General features: G+C 38.3%; 2 pseudogenes; both read left to right on the forward strand.

Moving 5' to 3' along the window:
- The first annotated feature begins 2,229 nt into the window (after nt 1-2,229).
- Nucleotides 2,230-3,457, forward strand: LOC129645592 (olfactory receptor 6C3-like; annotated as a pseudogene).
- Nucleotides 3,458-10,165: 6,708 nt separating this feature from the next.
- Nucleotides 10,166-11,323, forward strand: LOC129641532 (olfactory receptor 6C1-like; annotated as a pseudogene).
- The last annotated feature ends 1,659 nt before the right edge of the window (nt 11,324-12,982 follow it).

Consider the following 12,982-nt stretch of genomic DNA (forward strand, 5'->3'; position numbering starts at 1 on the left):
ACCAACAATTAATATGATCACATATATTATTCAGTGGTGAAATTAGAAGGGAAACTTTGTTTCTTTTTTTGTCTTTTTTTTTTTTTTCATTTCATACATGATATTTTACATGTTTCAATGGGAGAAGGGAAACTTTGAATCAACTGTCCAGATACCCTGGAAATGCAAAGGGTTGTTCTTCCTGGCATTAACCATTTTTATAACATGAAGGAGCAGTGCATTCAGATCAGATCAGATCAGTCACTCAGTCATGTCCGACTCTTTGCAACCCCATGAATCCCAGCACACCAGGCCTCCCTGTCCATTACCAACTCCCGGAGTTCACTCAGACTCATCACGTCCATAGAGTAAGTGATGTCATTCAGCCGTCTCATCCTCTTTCGTCCCCTTCTCCTCCTGCCCCCAATCCCTCCCAGCATCAGAGTCTTTTCCAATGAGTCAATACTTCGCATGAGGTGGCCAAAGTACTGGAGTTTCAGCTTTAGCATCATTCCTTCCAAAGAAATCCCAGGACTGATCTTCAGAATGGACAGGTTGGATCTCCTTGCAGTCCAAGGGACTCTCAAGAGTCTTCTCCAACACCACAGTTCAAAAGCATCAATTCTTCAGCGCTCAGCCTTCTTCACAGTCCAACTCTCACATCCATACATGACCACAGGAAAAAACATAGCCTTGACTAGATGAACCTTTGTTAGCAAAGTAATGTCTTAGCTTTTGAATATGCTATCTAGGTTGGTCAGAACTTTCCTTCCAAGGAGGAAGCATCTTTTAATTTCATGGCTTCAGTCACCATCTGTAGTGATTTTGGAGCCCAGAAAAATAAAGTCTGACACTGTTTCCACTCTTTCCCCATCTATTTCCCATGAAGTGGTGGGACTGGATGCCATGATCTTCGTTTTCTGAATGTTGAGCTTTAAGCCAACTTTTTCACTCTTCTCTTTCACTTTCATCAAGAGGCTTTTGAGTTCCTCTTCACTTTCTGCCATAAGGGTGGTGTCATCTGCATATCTGATGTTACTGATATTTCTCCCAGCAATCTTGATTCCAGCTTGTGTTTCTTCCAGTCCAGCGTTTCTCATGATGTACTCTGCATATAAGTTAAATAAACAGGGTGGCAATATACAGCCTTGACAAACTCCTTTTCCTATTTGGAACCAGTCTGTTGTTCCATGTCCAGTTCTAACTGTTGCTTCCTGACCTGCATACAAATTTCTCAAGAGGTAGATCAGGTGGTCTGGTATTCCCATCTCTTTCTGAATTTTCCACAGTTTATTGTGATCCACACAGTCAAAGGCTTTGGCATAGTCAATAAAGCAGAAATAGATGTTTTTCTGGAACTCTCTTGCTTTTTCCATGATCCAGAGGATGTTGACAATTTGATATCTGGTTCCTCTGTCTTTTCTAAAACCAGCTTGAACATCAGGAAGTTCACAGTTCACATATTGCTGAAGACTGGCTTGGAGAATTTTGAGCATTACTTTACTGGCATGTGAGATGAGTGCAATTGTGCAGTAGTTTGAGCATTCTTTGACATTGCCTTTCTTTGGGATTGGAATGAAAACTGACCTTTTCCAGTCCTGTGGCCACTGCTGAGTTTTCCAAATTTGCTGGCATATTGACTGCAGCACTTTCACAGCATCATCTTTCAGGATTTGGAATAGCTCAACTGGAATTCCATCACCTCCACTAGCTTTGTTGGTAGTGATGCTTTCTAAAGTCCACGTGACTTCACATTCCAGGATGTCTGACTCTAGGCCAGTGATCACACCATCGTGATTATCTGGGTCATGAAGATGTTTTTTGTACAGTTCTTCTGTGTATTCTTGCCATCTCTTCTTAATATCTTCTGCTTCTGTTAGGTCCATACCATTTCAGTCCTTTATCAAGCTCATGTTTGCATGAAATGTTTCTTTGGTATCTCTGATTTTCTTAATGAGATCCCTAGTCTTTCCCATTCTGTTGTTTTCCTCTATTTCTTTGCATTGATTGCTGAGGAAGGTTTTCTTATCTCTTCTTGCTATTCTTTGGAACTCTGCATTTAGATGTTTATATTTAATTTTCTCCTTTGCTTTTCACTTCTCCCATCTGAAATTTCAATTTGGTAATTCTACCTTAGACACTAGTTATCCCCCCCCCCCTTTTTTTTTTCCAAATGGGAACATTGTTTCCTTCCTTTCCACTTTTTTTTTTTTTCCCCTCTATGTAGACCTCCTAAATTAGAGGGCATTAATGGGAAATCACACAAGAGTGACAGTGTTTATCCTGGCAGGTTTGACCGATGACCCACAAATGAAAATTGTATTATTTATCTTCCTACTTCTCATCTACTTGTTAAGCATCATTGGTAACCTCACCATCATCACTCTCACCATGGTGGATCCTCACCTCAAGACCCCCATATATTTTTTTCTTCAGAATTTTTCCTTTTTAGAAATATTCTTTACTACTACTGCTGCTTCTGCTGCTGCTAAGTCGCTTCAGTCGTGTCCAGCTCTGTGCGACCCCATAGATGGCCTCCCACCAGGCTCCTCTGCCCCTGGGATTCTCCAAGCAAGAACCCTGGAGTGGGTTGCCATTTCCTTCTCCAATACACAAAAGTGAAAAGTGAAAGTGAAGTCGTTTAGTTGTGTCCAACTCTTAGCGACCTCATGGACTGCAGCCTACCAGGTTCCTCCGTCCATGGGATTTTCCAGGCAAGAGTACTGGAGTGGGGTGCCATTGCCTTCTCCGACTACTACTACTACATGCATCTCGAAATTTCTAGGTATTATGGAAATGGAGGACACAACTATTTCCTATAATGGTTGTATCGCACAGTTGTTTTTTAGCTTATTACTTGGAGCATTTGAATTTTACTTGCTGGCAACTATGTCCCATGACTGCTATGTTGCCATCTGTAAGCCCCTGAATTATACAGCCTTCATGAACAGTAAAATCTGCACACTTCTTGTCTTCTGTTGTTGGATTGCTGGCTTTTTCATCATCTTTATACCTCTCCTTTTAACCCTAAACCTTGCCTTTTTTGCTTCCAACATTGTTGATCATTTCATGTGTGACCCAACTACCTTCCTGCAGATCTCCTGCTCAGACACACAGCTCACTGAGACAATGGGATTCATTTCTGCTTTAATGACTCTTGTGGTCCCATTATCAATGGTATTCACATCATGTACCTATATTGCATTAACAATTCTGAAAACCCCTTCAACTACTGAGAGGAAAAAAGCTTTTTTAACATGTTCTTCTCACATGATGTGGTATTCTTTTCTAATCGCAGCTGCATCCTCATGTATGTTAAACCATCAGTCAAAGATAATCTTTTTAAAAGTGAATAGCACTACTCAATACCTCTATTGCCCCACTTTTGAGTCCTTTCATCTATAGCTTACAGAACCAACAAGTGAAAAAAGCCTTCATGAATATAATACACACAGTTGTTTCTTTTTCAGACAATTGAATATGTTATTGCATGATGTATTAAGGAAATAAATGAAGGTGTCAATAATAATAATAATAATAATAGTGTATATAATTGTAGTTTCCTCCCTTTTATCACATTTGATAATCATCCTTCTCTCTTTTCACAGTTATTTTTACAAAAACCTTGTTTCAATGAAGCTAATTTTCTTCATGTTCTTCAATAGAAACTTTTTTCTCATCTCTCTTCCTTTTCCTCTGATTATATGAAAGTAGTTATCCCAGTTCTCAAAGTGTTTCTTTTCTCTTTGAGTTTTAGTTATCAGGAATATAAACTAGTTTTATATGTTATATTTAATGTAGCAAGCAATGTAAATATTATATTACATTTGTATTTAGGTTCAGTTCAATTCAGTTCAGTCACTCAGTCGTGTCCTACTCTTGGCGACCCCATGAACTGCAGCATGCCAGGCTTCCCTGCTGCTGCTGCTGCTACTGCTGCTATGTCGCTTTAGTTGTGTCGGACTCTGTGTGACCCCATAGACGGCAGCCCACCAGGCTTCCCGTCCCTGGGATTCTCCAGGCAAGAACACTGGAGTGGCTTGCATATCCTTCTCCAATGCATGAAAGTGAAAAGTGAAAGTGAAGTCGCTCAGTCCTGCCGGAGTCTAGCGACTCCATGGACTGCAGCCTACCAGGCTCCTCCATCCATGGGATTTTCTAGGCAAAAGTACTGGAGTGGGGTGCCATTGCCTTTCCATCACCAATACCCGAGTTTACTCAAACTCATGTCCATAGTGTCGGTGATGCTATCCAACCATCTCATTCTCTGTTGTCCTTTTCTCCTCCTGCCTTCAATCTTTCCCAGCATCAGGGTCTTTTCTACTGAATCAGCTCTTCGCATCAGGTGGCCAAAGTATTGGTGTTTCAGCTTCAGTGTCAGTCCTTCCAATGAATATTCAGGACTGATTTTCTTTGGGATTGACTGGCTTGATTTCCTTGCAGTCCAAGAGACTCTCTAGAGACTTCTCCGACACCACAGTTCAAAAACATCAATTCTTTGGCTCTCAGCTTTCTTTATAGTCCAAGTCTCACATCCATACCTGACTACTGAAAAAAACATAGCTTTGACTAGATGGACCTTTGTTGGCAAAGTAATTTCTCTGCTTTTTAATATGCTGTCTAGGTTGGTCGGAGAAGGCAATGGCACCCCACTCCAGTACTCTTGCCTGGAAAATCCCATGGATGGAGGAGCCTGGTAGGCTGCAGTCCATGAGGTCGCTAAGAGTCGGACACGATTGAGCGACTTCACTTTCACTTTTCACTTTAATGCATTGGAGAAGGAAATGGCAACCCACTCCAGTGCTCTTTCCTGGAGAATCCCAGGGACAGGGGAGCCTGGTGGGCTGCCGTCTATGGGGTTGCACAGAGTCGGGCACGACTGAATCGACTTAGCAGCAGCAGCAGCTAGGTTGGTCATAACTTTTCTTCCAAGGAGAAAGTGCCTCTTAATTTCATGGCTACAGTCACGATCTTCAGTGATTTTGGAGCCCCCCAAAATAAAGTCTGTCACTGTTTCCATTGTTTCCCCATCTATCTGCCCTGAAGTGATGGGATCAGATGCCATAATCTTAGTTTTCTGAGTGTTGAGTTTTAAGCCAACTTTTTCACTCTTCTCTTTCACTTTCAAGAGGCTCTTTAGTTCTTCTTTGCTTTCTACCATTAAGTGTGGTGTCATCTGCATATCTGAGGTTAAATATTAACATTAATTTACATTTTGTAATACTACCAATTTATTCATGCATAATCTATTTAATGAGCTGAGAGAAACGTGTAGCAGAGATTAAATATTAATGTATTGTTCAAATTAGGAAATATTTTAAAAACTGATTGCTATGTCACTTTCTATAGGAACTAGTTGTTTAGTTTCTATTTGAGAATTGTTAAGTTTTATAAGTAGTTGAATTATGAAAGAAAAGTGCATTATCTTGCTAGTTTATTTTAAAAGTTAAAATAAAAAATGAAATACAATATTTACATACCCAATAAGCACCCCCTTCAATAACTTGGGACACTTCTGAAGCTAATTGGAGACTGATTGTAAATATCTGTTAAATGAAGGGGAGCAATGCTAACAAAATGTATTCATTCCTTTCAGAGTGTCATACACATGGACATAAAAATATATGCCTATATCTCCTAACAATGAAACAAAATTAGTAGAATAAGCTGAATTTTTCCTTCCTTAAGTAATTTTGAAATTCCTATGCTTAATATTCCTATTATACCTTCATTGGTAATAATCTGGATTTTATTCACAGAGCAATTTCTATGTTTGACCAAAATTTTAAAATATGAAATATGATTAAAACATTTTCACAGAGGCTGATTCATGGCAATGTATGGCAAAACCACCACAATATTGTAAAGTAATTAACCAATTAAAATAAATAAATTAATTAAAAATTTTTCACAGGTACACAGTATGTTACATGATTTTTTTTGCCAGAAACATATAAGCATTAAACCATAATATATTTTTTATTTCTTTTTTACTTTAACTATGGGTCTTGATTTGAATACTATCTAAAAGAATAGAATAAAATGTAGTCAGCGAGAAATATACATATATTATGTAATTGATTGGATTATTTTAAAGATTTATTTTCAGCTTGGTAATGAGGTGAACATTAAAAGACATTTAATTCATAAATAGTATTTTTGAAAAGGTAAAATAATTGCATTTTCTCTTGATTATTTGTGTATCTACATTTTCCATTTTGAGAAAATAGATATAATGATCATGGAGCATTATGTAACTTCTGTAAGTTTTAAGAGCACATAAGTGAAAATAATATATATATATGTTATATATATGTATGCATGTTCCATATTGAGACTGTCTAACATAGGAAAAGCTTAAGAATCTCTCAATATTCTCAAGTTATGATTCTGTTATGTGTTAACCAAGATAAAGTTTGATTAAAAATACATTGCCTTCCAGTTAAGCCATTAATTTTTCATTAGAGTACTCTGAAATGCTTCATTTCAATATTTTCAATAGTTACTTACCATAAAAGATACACTCACACTCCTAATAAGGACCTAGCATTATTGAGGTCTTCTCTTCCCAATTCCAGGCAGATTAAAGTTATAATCTCAATCTTCTCTACCACTTCTAATAGTCTATGATACATCACCTCCCATTAGCACTGACCTCTGAATTCTGATTCCTCAGTAGTTTAATAGTGTTATTGTTGTTTTTAATTGTCTTGAATACATAGCACAGCTTGTCAAATTTAGGTAGAACTTCTTAAGAAAAAGTAGGACTCTTTGTGACCCCATGGACTAGAGTCCATGAGAATTTTCCAGGCCAGAATACTGGAGTGGCTAGCCTTTCCCTTCTCCAGGGGATCTTCCCAACCCAGAGATCGAACTCAGGTCTCCTGCATTGCAGGCAGATACTTTACCAGCTGAGCCACAAACATTTAGAATATATTGGTGGTGGTTTAGTCACTAAGTAGTGTCTAACTATTGTGACCCCATGGACTGTAGCCTGTCAGATTCCTCTGTCCATAGGATTCTCTGGGCAAGAATGATGGAGTGGGATGCCATTTCCTTTTCCATGGGTTCTTCCTGACCCAAGAATTGAACCCAGGTCTTCTGCATTGCAGGCAGATTCTTCATCAACTAAGCTACTAGGGAAGCTCTTTAGCATATATTACAACTATTCTTTTAATATCATGAGAAAGTATAATTCAAAAGTCATATGTCTTGACTCTTTAAAACATTCCTATTGTAGGAGTCACACTGGAAATATTTTAAAAAATGTGTTTTGGCAAATAGGGACTATACAAAATATTTAACAGGAAAGAAGTCTTAGAATATCATGATCTCAAAAGCAATTTGCTGCATGACTGTATCATATGATACTTATGCAGAAAAAAATAGGTGCTTATGAATAGGATTCTGAAAAAGTTTCTTTCTTTGCTTGTCAGTTTAAAATTACTTTTCACTAGTTATCATGTGGTTTTGGTAAATACATAAAAGAAAATTGAGAACCAACGACTGGAGATAGAGTTCATTCAGCTTAGACTGACAGATTAACCATACTGTAAATTGTTATTTTCCTGTTTCTATTTTGCAAGAGTAATAATGTAGACTATGATTGAGAGCTTATCCTCTTGATCCTGCTGAATTTTTTCCTAAACATTTTAATATATTTTTTCCTCTGAAATTTCTCCTTCTAAAGAATCCCATCCCCACTGGTCTATAAATTCCTGATAACCATTGTGAAGTGAAGTGAAAGTCCGTCAGTCGTGTCCAACTCTGTGACCCCATGGAATACAGTCCATGGAATTCTCCAGGCCAGAATACTGGAGTGGGTAGCTGTTCCCTTCAATGTTTCATGTTGTCTTCTTTCGTGAACCTTTATTCCTCTACATCTAATTATTGGCTAAGTATTCCTTGGACTCTTTATACAAATTATTTTTCATTGGTAATTAGCTCTTTATTGAAATTATTTCTCATTATTTTCAAAATGTAAGGTATGATATTTGGCAAAACTAATACAATTATGTAAAGTTTAAAAAATAAAATAAAATTAAAAAATGTAAGGTAAATATGTGTGGATATTCTTGAATCTCTTTTTATTTCTGTTATTTTCATGGCTTCTGTTCTCTGAATCTCCCTCTGGTATGATTATGAATTTTCTTTCTTTTCTTTTACTGCATACTCAAAACTGTAAGCAAATGCTGAGGGCTCTGGATGATGATTAACACTACACATAATATGTAATCTATGATTGTCCACAGTTAAGGCAGGAAATCTTAACCAAAATAACATATGAGATTATTCAAACCTGTGTTTCACATATTTTTTGAAATGATGGATTCATTGTGCTTCTTAGGGAGTAAGATTTCAGTGCTTGTAGCTAAACACCTAAGTTCTGACCCAGAATTTTCCACTTTGACAAAGCTTAAATGTTGAATTTTGGCTTCAGAAACTAAGAGACAGCAGGAATTTCTTGAGATTCTTCATAAGTAGGTGCTTTTTTTTTGTAAGTGTATTTTTTGATAATACTACCAGTTTATTTGTGAATACATTATCTAATGAAATTAAAACTAATTGTAGCAGAGATTAACCATTATTGTTATTGCTCAAATTAGAGTATGTTTAGTTTAAAAATCATTGTCTAAAAAGCATTTTCCATAGAAACTAGTTGTCAGTACCTATAAAAGAACTTTTAACATTACAAGTATTTCAATTATAGATGAAAAATGCCTTATATTGCTGGCTTATTTTATTTTTATTGAAGTATAATTGCTTTACAATTTTGTGCTAATTTCTGCTGTACAAAGAAGTGAACCAACTACATGTATACATATATCCTCTGTTCCTTAAGCCACCGTCCCACTGTCCCCATCCCACCTCTTGAGGTCATCACAGGGTACCAAGTTGTACTATAGAGTAGCTTCCCACTAGCTCTCTGCTTGACATATGGTAGTGTATATGTGTCAATCCTCTCCCAATTCATATCACCCAGCCCTACCTCCGGAGAAGGTAATGACACCCCACTCCAGTAATCTTTCCTGGAAAATCCCATGGACAGAGGAGCCTGGTAGGCTGCAGTCCATGGGGTCATTAAGAGTGGGACACGACTGAGAGACTTCACTTTCACTTTTCATTTTCATGCACCGGAGAAGGAAATGGCAACCCATTCCAGTGTTCTTGCCTGGAGAATCCCAGGGATGGGGTAGCCTGGTAGGCTGCCGTCTATGGGGTCGCACAGAGTCAGACACAACTGAAGTGACTTAGCAGCAGCAGCCCTACCTCCTCTGTGTTCACATGTCCATTGTCTATGTCTGCATCTCTATTTCTGCCCTTCAAATAGGCTCATCTGTAACATCTTTCCATATTCCATACATACGTGTTAATATGATATTTGTTTTTCTCTTTCTGACTTACTTTACTCTGCATGACAGAGTCTAGGTGCATTCAGGTTACTACAATGACCCAATTTTATCTATTTTTTTTTATGGCTGAGTAATACAGCCATGAAATTAAAAGACGCTTACTCCTTGGAAGAAAAGTTATGACCAACCTAGATAGCATATTTATTTTATTTTTTTATTTTTTTAAATAGCATATTTAAAAGCAGAAACATTACTTTGCCAACAAAGGTCCGTCTAGTCAAGGCTATGGTTTTTTCCAGTGGTCATGTATGGATGTGAGAGTTGGACTGTGAAGAAAGCTGAGTGCCAAAGAACTGAGGCTTTTGAACTGTGGTGTTGGAGAAGACTCTTGAGAGTCCCTTGGGCTGCAAGGAGATCCAACCAGTCCATTCTGAAGCAGATCAGCCCTCTGATTTCTTTGGAGGGAATGATGCTGAAGCTGAAACTCCAGTACTTTGGCCACCTCATGCGAACAGTTGATTCATTTGAAAAGACTCTGATGCTGGGAGGGATTGGGGGCAGGAGGAGAAGGGGATGACAGAGGATGAGATGGCTGGATGGCATCACTGACTCGATGGATGTGAGTCTGAGTGAACTCCAGGAGTTGGTGATGGACAGAGAGGCCTGGCGTGCTGTGATTCAAGGGGTCACAAAGAGTCGGACACGACTGAGCAACTGAACTGAACTGAACTGAACTGACACTAGGATATTTGGTAATCCTCTCTTCTAGTGTATTCCTTGTGATTTCTCTTGTAGGTCTCCTGGAAGGAGAAAAACAAACAAGCAACTGAAGAATGAGAAACCATACAGAAACAATAGTTTATCCTCCTGGGTCTCAGATGACTCACAACTTCAAGTTGTGATCTTTGTCTTTCTGCTCATGATCTACATGCTCAGCATCACTGGGAACCTGACCATTATCACCCTGACCCTGCTGGACGCCCACCTCCAAACCCCCATGTATTTATTCCTCAGAAATTTCTCCAACTTAGAAGTGTCATTCACAACTCTCAGTATACCCAAGTTCTTGGCCACCATTATTACAGGAGATAAAACCATTTCTTTTAATGATTGCATTGCTCAGTTATTTTTTTTCATTCTCTTGGGAGTCACTGAGTTTTACCTTCTGTCTGCCATGTCCTATGACTGTTACATTGCCATCTGCAATCCCCTGCATTACATGACCATCATGAATCACAGAGTCTGCACACTGCTTGTCTTCTCTTCCTGGCTAGTTTCATTCTTAATCATATTCCCTGTACTCATGTTGCTCTTAAACCTTGATTACTGTAGGTCTAATATTATTGACCATTTTGCCTGTGACTATTTTCTGTTGCTTCAACTGTCTTGTTCAGACACAAACTTTCTCGAAATGATGGGGTTTTCCTGTGCTGTGTTTACTCTAATGTTCACTTTGGCATTAATAATTCTGTCCTATACATACACCATCAGAACAATTTTAAGAATTTCTTCTATCAGTCAGAGGACAAAGGCCTTTTCCACATGTTCTTCCCACATGATTGTCATCTCCATCTCTTATTGCAGCTGCATTTTTGTGTACATTAAACCCTCAGCACAGGATAGGGAGTGACTGTGAGTGGCTTGCTTTGAGTAAGGGAGTGGCTGTGCTAAACACCTCAGTAGCCCCCATGCTGAACCCCTTCATTTACAGCCTACAGAATCAGCAAGTCAAACGAGCCTTCATGGACATGGCAAAAAAGACTATTTTTCAGAAGCAAATGAAATGATGTGCTATAATAAATTAGAGACATTTTGCAAGGAAATTTTCAAAAAATATATAGTGAAGAATTTTAATAACTTATTCAAATCAAAATGGCTTCCATTCAATCTTGTTTATTCTTTTTATTCCTAGGAGTTTAAAATCATATTTGTTTATACATTTCTCTTTCAATTTAAACAACTTTTCTTATGTCTTTCTGACTCCCATTCTTATGAACATTTTGTTAGTTGCAACTTCTTAAATTAAAAATTGTTTAATATAAATCCCTGTTTTGAGATTGGATGTGATATTTAGTTTACTCAACACAGGAAATATAATCTTATTAATTGCATTTACAGTATATTTGACAGAAAGTCTTTTGACCATTTTATAATTTTTAAAAAATTTATCTGTTTATTATTTATTTTTTGACTGCACTGAATCTTCATTGCTACTCATGGGTTTTCTCTCATTGAGGCAAGACGGGACTACTCTTTGTTGCAGTGCATGGGTTTCTATTTACAGTGGCTTCTCTTGTTGTGGAGCAACAGCTCTGGGCATGCAGACTTCCATAATTGTGGTGCGTGGCATCATTAGTTGTAGCTGGTAGGCGCTAGAGTACTGGCTCATTAGTTGTGGCAGAGGGAACTAGCTGCTCCATGGTATATGGGATCTTCCTGTTCCAGGGATTGTACTTGTGTCTCGTGATTGGCAGATGGATTCTTAGCCACTAGAGCCTCAGGGAAGTCCCTTTACTATTTATCTGGGGAAATGTTTTTAAATGCTGTATGCTGCTAAGTTGCTTCAGTCGTGTCCGACTCTTTGCAACCCCATAGACGGCAGCCCACCAGGCTCCCCTGTCCCTGGGATTCTCCAGGGAAGAATACTAGAGTGGGTTGCCATTTCCTTCTCCAGTTCATGAAAGTGAAAAGTGAATGTGAAGTTGCTCAGTCGTGTCCGATTCCTACCGACCCCATGGACTGCAAGCTACCAGGCTCCTCCATCCAGGGCATTTTCCAGGCAAGAGTACTGGAGTGGGTTGCCATTGCCTTCTCCCAAATGCTGTAGAGTTTATTGAAAAATGTGAATATTTTCATTTAAAAACAGAAAGATTATTTATGGCACACATTAATAAGGTATGTCCCAATAATTTCTTCACCACCCTTATGGCAGAAAGTGAAGAACTAAAGAGCCTCTTGATGAAAGTGAAAGAGAAGAGTGGAAAAGTTGGCTTAAAGCTCAACATTCGGAAAACAAAGATTATGGCATCCAGTCCCATCACTTCATGGGAAATAGATGGAGAAACAGTGGAAACAGTGCCTGACTTTATTTTTGGGGGCTCCAAAATCACTGCAGATATTGACTGCACCCATGAAATTAAAAGACACTTGCTCCTTGGAAGAAAAGTTATGACCAACATAGATGGCATATTGAAAAGTAGAGACATTACTTTGCCAACAAAGGTCTGTCTAGTAAAAGTTATGGTTTTTCCAGTAGTCATGTATGGATATGAGAGTTGGACCAAAATTGCTAGGAGAAATATCAATAACTGCAGATATGCAGATGACACCACCCTTATAGCAGAAAGTGAAGAGGAACTAAAAAGCCTCTTGATGAAAGTGAAAGTGGACAGTGAAAAAGTTGGCTTAAAGCTCAACATTCAGAAAACGAAGATCATGGCATCCAGTCCCATCACTTCATGCGAAATAGATGGGGAAACAGTGGAAACAGTGTCAGACTTTATTTTTCTGGGCTCCAAAATCACTGCAGATGGTGACTGCAGCCATGAAATTAAAAGACACTTACTCCTTGGAAGGAAAGTTATGACCAACCTAGATAGCATATTCGAAAGCAGAGACATTACTTTGACAACAAAGGTCTGACTAGTCAA

This window comes from Bubalus kerabau, chromosome 1 (genome assembly GCF_029407905.1).
Source record: "Bubalus kerabau isolate K-KA32 ecotype Philippines breed swamp buffalo chromosome 1, PCC_UOA_SB_1v2, whole genome shotgun sequence".
NCBI classification, from domain to species: Eukaryota; Metazoa; Chordata; class Mammalia; order Artiodactyla; family Bovidae; genus Bubalus; species Bubalus kerabau.